This window comes from Phlebotomus papatasi, chromosome 2 (genome assembly GCF_024763615.1).
Source record: "Phlebotomus papatasi isolate M1 chromosome 2, Ppap_2.1, whole genome shotgun sequence".
Lineage (NCBI taxonomy): Eukaryota > Metazoa > Arthropoda > Insecta > Diptera > Psychodidae > Phlebotomus > Phlebotomus papatasi.
This window is the reverse complement of record NC_077223.1, coordinates 63,587,954-63,593,953: the sequence shown is the minus strand read 5'-3', so window position 1 is coordinate 63,593,953 and position 6,000 is coordinate 63,587,954.

Here is a 6,000-nt window from a genome sequence, read left to right as displayed (position 1 = left end):
AAAAAATTAAAGGTAATTGATCCAGATCTTATTTAAATTTTAAAATTTAAACTCCTTACTGCTTGAATTATGCACTTTAAAACTTCTGTGTTAGATCCTCCTAAAATAGATGACATTGACCTGTTTCTTATACCTAAATCATTTCTCAAACTGTTAAACAGAGGACATTCTGAGAGTAAATGTCGCACTGTCAAAATAATGTTGCATATTTCACAAAATGGAGGAGAGGAACTATTCATTAAATAACTATGAGAAAAATTACAGTGACCAATTCTCAGTCTGGTCAAGGCCACTTGATCTTTTCTGTTTGTAAAATTATTACTAAATTTCGGCGAACTGCTGATTTCACGAAGTTTATTTGAAACTGGAGTAGAAACCCACTCCGTTCCCTTTTCTTGCTTAAAAATAAGGTTACACCAGGACTTAAGGTCACTTAATGTAATCTCTTCTATTCGTGGACCACTTTTATTAGCACCATTCTTAGCGAATGTAAATGCCGTTTTGCTGCCATCAAGAAGGCCTGGGTCCCACACAAAATCAATTCTGTCAGGATACCTAATAAGTAAATCGCGAACATTATTAATGAATGCGTTAGACCCATGAAAATTGGCTAAGTCTCTTAAAACAGAATGAGCGTTGGAAATAATGACACATTTGTTGAAACTTATTGCAATTTTGCAAGCCACAAGTATTGAGCGAGCTTCTAAAGAATAATTGTTAAGCAGATCACTGCATTTAATTTCAACAAGCCAATTGCAATCTTCCACCCAAATCCCAATACCTGATTTTCCCTTGAATTTTTTCCCAACTACATATATTTTCCTAACATTAGCGAATTTAGCCATAATTGTATTCAAGAAAGCTTCGCAGAAAATTATGGGTTTGTTACTCCAGTGAGATTTTAAGTCCAAATGAAAGATATGTTTATCAAATAGCCAGAAAGGTTCTATCATCTTGTATGTGAAAACTTTATTGTCTGGGGTGTTTCTTTGTGAATGCCATCTCTCTGCTCTGCTAACCCAAGAACTCACCCTTCTACCTTGCACATAACCCGAATTCATCTTGGAATAAATACCAGTATCATTATTTTTAATTTTGTTCCAAAAACGAACTACGAGCAAATCCCTTCGATCTGCTAAAGAGTAAGCGCCTGCTTCCGTCAACAGACTATGAACTGGAGAAGATTTAAAGGCTCCTGTGGCAATTCTAACCCCTGTGGAATGGATGGGATCTAACTTACGAAGAGCTGTGGAACTAGCATTGCCATAAGCAACAATTCCATAATTAAGCTTTCCACAAATTAATGCTTGATGAATTTTTAAAAGCTGATTCCTATCTGCTCCCCACTCAATATTCGCTAACGTTTTAAGAAGATTCAACCTTTTATGGCAATTGATTTTTAATTCACTTATATGTTTTTCAAAACTAAATTTGCTATCAAAGAAAATACCAAGAATTTTAACTGACGACACATTTTCAATTAGAGAATTATTCAATGTAAAAAGAGGGGGACAACAAGAACGTTTTCTGCAGATATGTAACGATTTGGATTTAGAAGTAGAAAATTTAAAACCAAAGTCCCTAGACCAAGATTCAATACAATTTATAGCATTTTGCAATTCGCTTTTTAGAGAATTAACATCGTTAGCTGCAGACATAATTACCAAGTCATCAGCATAAAGAAAATGATCATGATTATTCGAGGATAAAATTTCTGAAACACCATTAATAGCAATAAGAAATAAGGCCACGGACAATACGCTACCTGTTGGTGTGCCGTTAATCTGGGTGTGAATAGAAGAGCTCGTATTACCTACAAAAACTGAAAACTTTCTATCTTCCAAAAAATTTGTAATATACTTCATCAAATTACCTCCAAGTCCCCAATCTTTGAGTTTATTCAAAATCACAACACGCCAGACTCTCTCATATGCCTTTTCTAAATCGAAACTAATAACTGAAATATGTTTACTTTTATTTAAATTATCCGCTATAAAGTGCTGAAGAAAACCAAGGTTGTCTGCGGTACTTCTACCTTTTCTAAAGCCTGATTGATAATCTGACAATAACTTATGGCTCTCTAACCACCAATTAAGGCGTCTAACAATCATTTTTTCAAAAAGCTTACCAACACAACTTAAAAGGGATATTGGCCTATAACTTAAAGTATCGCTTGGATCCTTTCCAGGTTTTAAAATCGGAATAATAGTGGCCATTTTCCACAACTCAGGAATATCACCAGTCTCATAAATTCGATTAAAGATTCCTAGCAAAGTAAGATGAGCCATAGGAGGAAGGTTACGAATCATTTTGTAAGAAATGCCGTCAGGTCCGCTAGACTTCCCGTTAAGACAACTAAGAGCAAAATTAAACTCTTCCAATGAAAAGGGTAAATCGAGCTCACGAGGATGTGGACCAATTGGAACAGTTTGATAAGTACATAAATTATTCTTTTGCAAAATTTGATCCTCAGAAAAATCTATATCACTAGAATTATTATCAAAGCGGTCTGCTAGTTGTTCGGCAATATCCTTTTCAGAACAGTAGGTAACTCCGTCAGTGTTAACTTCTCTAATTACATTTACATTAAATGATCCATTGATTTTACGAACCCTATCCCAAACAACTTTTGGAGGTGTATCATGGGAAATACTATTTACATAACTGGTCCAGCTCTCTCGTTTCGCAACAGACATTAAATTTCTAACTTCCTTCTGCTTCTCTCTAAAATTACGCAGGTTAGAGGATGAAGGATGATGATAAAATTTTTTAAAAAGCTTATTGCGTTCTTTTATATTTTTACTAATATCCTCAGTCCACCACGGAACTCTTCTTTTTCTAGGGAATTCTTTGCTCTTTTCCAAGCATTGATCAGCTATATCATTAACTGTTTCATTAAAGAGTTCAATAGATTCAGAAATCGATAAATCTTCAGAAAAATTAAAACGATCTAAACCAGCGTACAAAAATTTTTCCCAATCTACTTTATCTTCTTTCCATTTCACTCTCTGAGTTCTTTGATCACTTTCAATTTCATTTTCAATAATAATAGGCCAATGATCACTGCCATGAGCATCTTCTAAAACATCCCATCGAAAATCAAGTAAAAGGGAAGGAGAACAAATGGAAATGTCAATGGCAGAGAAACTACCATGGCCGGGATGAAGATATGTAAATTTTCCTGAATTAAGAATTGCTAAATTGTTATCAACTGTAAACTCCTCAAGCTGTCTTCCTTTGAGATTTGTGCTTGAGCACCCCCACGCTTGATTATGCGCATTAAAGTCCCCCAAGATGAAACATGGAGAAGGAAGACTTTTATAAAGATTTTCTAATTCAGATGAAATAGAGTAAAGTTGGGGTCTGAAATAAACGGAGCTAAAAGATAAATCTTTACCCTTAATACGACACTTAATGCAAACGGCATCCAATCGAGAATTGATTTCAATCTCCGAAAATGAAATGTTATTTTTAATTAAAATAGCAGTTCCGCCGCGAGCAGTTTCAAAAAGATCTTTGTTAGAAATTAATGAATAGTTTCTCACAGAAGGGCGATCCGTGCGTTTCAAGTGAGTTTCTTGCAAAAGAACTAGGTCTGGATCAATTCTAGAAATCAAAATTTTTAAATCATCAAAATTATTAAAAAATCCATTAATATTCCACTGAACCACTCTCATTTTGAGAGTGAAGAGAAAAAAAAAATTTAAACTACTTTAAATCAATCCTATTACTAATTCCAAGATCAGGATACCTCACATTGTTGTTGAACTGCCCCTCTCCTTGTTTGGATTGAACATCCTTACTCTGATAGAACTGCATATTCTTCTTCAAGTCGGGCTTCGACTTTTTCCTGGGATTTGAATTTTTATCCGCTTTTTTAACGTTCTTCTGAGGATTGTTCTCGTTCTCGGAACCAGAACCGCTAGAAGAAAGAGCTTTCTTCTTCCCCTGTGGAAGAGACATGTCCATCGCACTGACTCCATGAGCTGAATCTGGTATATCAACCTCATCGTTGTCAACATCAATAGGCGAAATCTCCAATTCAGATTCTCTTTCCTCCGACTCCTCTGATGAATGGAGAGAAGATACCTCAATTGACGGCTGATTGTCCTCGTTGGAGGAATTATTAGTCACAGAAGTATTTGGCATCTCATCTGCAGGTGGAATATCCTCTGAAGGCTCCACTGAGGGCTGACTGTTCTTCTTAATGCAGTCGCAGCCACATTTGACACAACCTTCTTTTGGCAATGTCCCTCCGCCTCCACTGGTAACTTTGAGACCTTTCGAGATAGCTTCTGCCATCGTCATTCGTTTCTTGTTGTTTTCCTTGAAGATGGCTTTCGCTGAGTGATATGGCACTTTGAATTTCACCGCGATCTTCTGGATTTCAAATTCCTCTTTGTAAACCGGACAAACTCTCCACGATGCAAAGTGAGGGCCCCCACAATTGGAGCATCTAATTCCTTTCTTGCAGGGATCCGGACGGTGCTCCGCTTCCGAGCACCGGACACACACAGCCATATTCTTGCAGGAAGTCCGGAAGTGCCCGAACTGCTGGCATTGGAAACATCGAACAGGATCAGGGATATAATCCCTTGTTGCAATACGTGCGTACCCAATTTTGATGAACTGTGGGCGTTCAGGAAGGTCGAAAGTAATGATAAATGAGGGCGTTGGATACCACTCTGCCCTATTTTCCGGGTTTCCTGAAGTTTGGTCAGATCGGGAGTTCACATTTCTGCGTCGAGACTTAATATTTTTTATGTCTATAACCCCTTGAGGTGCCAAGTTCGTCAAGAGCTCGTCAATATCCCAGTGAATCATATCCTCGTCCCTCACCACGGCCTTGCAGGAGTTCAGAGTACTACTCATCAGCGCAGTCACGTCAAATCCACCAATTTTTGATATGGTTAAGATTTTTTGGGCATGATCATGATCCATTGCTTCAACCATCAATTTTCCGTCTTTCTTGCGGAAAATATCTCTGACATCCCCGAATTGATTCAGGGCCCTCTCGACAGCAAATGGGGAAATTTTGGACAAACTTCCCCCATCATTCCTCGACACAATCACGAATCTTCTATATTGCTTTAGAATATTTGTTTCCCAATTGTCAACAGGATCCACACAATCAGTCATATTATCATCACGGTGTTGAGACAAAAGAGGTGGGAAGTGAGCATGATTTTTCATCGGCGGAACATGTTCGTTACATGTATCCATGTTGGCCGAGCGATGCAGTAGTCCAGCGAAGAAAAAGGAAGGCGCAATATGTATGAGTGATCGTATTACGACGACTGCTAAACACACATACTATACACCTCACACGTCACACGAGCTCACAGGAGTCCATGCGATCGTGTGACGACACGAAATACGCCGGCCGAGCAAAACTACACACACACACAGTAATGCAATGAGGAAAAGTTCAACCTCAATCACTTTTGCACTGTTTTCCTCCAGAAAAAGATTAGGAAAAACACCAAATAAATGTTCAATACCAATAATGGTTACTGTACTGTACAGCTTAGAAAGAAAATTCCTTTTAATCACTTGAGTTCTTTCACCAACACAGCAAAAAATTAGAGCGGCACTCTTGAAACACGTCTGTTCGCATTGAAAACCAGTGGTCGAATGAGGGGGAGGAGGAAAAGAAAGCGGTTATTTTCGAGATCATGTAATTTTAGTCACCGAAAAAGGTCATCGAAAACGGGAAATCGATATCTCTTACTGTTTCACAATTTTATATGGGTCAGTTAGAAGACTGAAAAAACGCGAAAAATAGTATTTTTTTTTTAAATAGAGCTATTACCATTACTTTACCGATTGTGACCGATGCAGTCGAGTTCGGAATTATAAGACCTTTCTAAAAATGCAAATTTATTCAAATCTGTTGAAAGATAGGCCCTCCAAAGTAGTTGACCTTTGACTTTCAATTATTCAATATGACGATTTAATCGGTTAAGGGGTAAAAGGTGCCGAACGACGAAATGTTCAGCT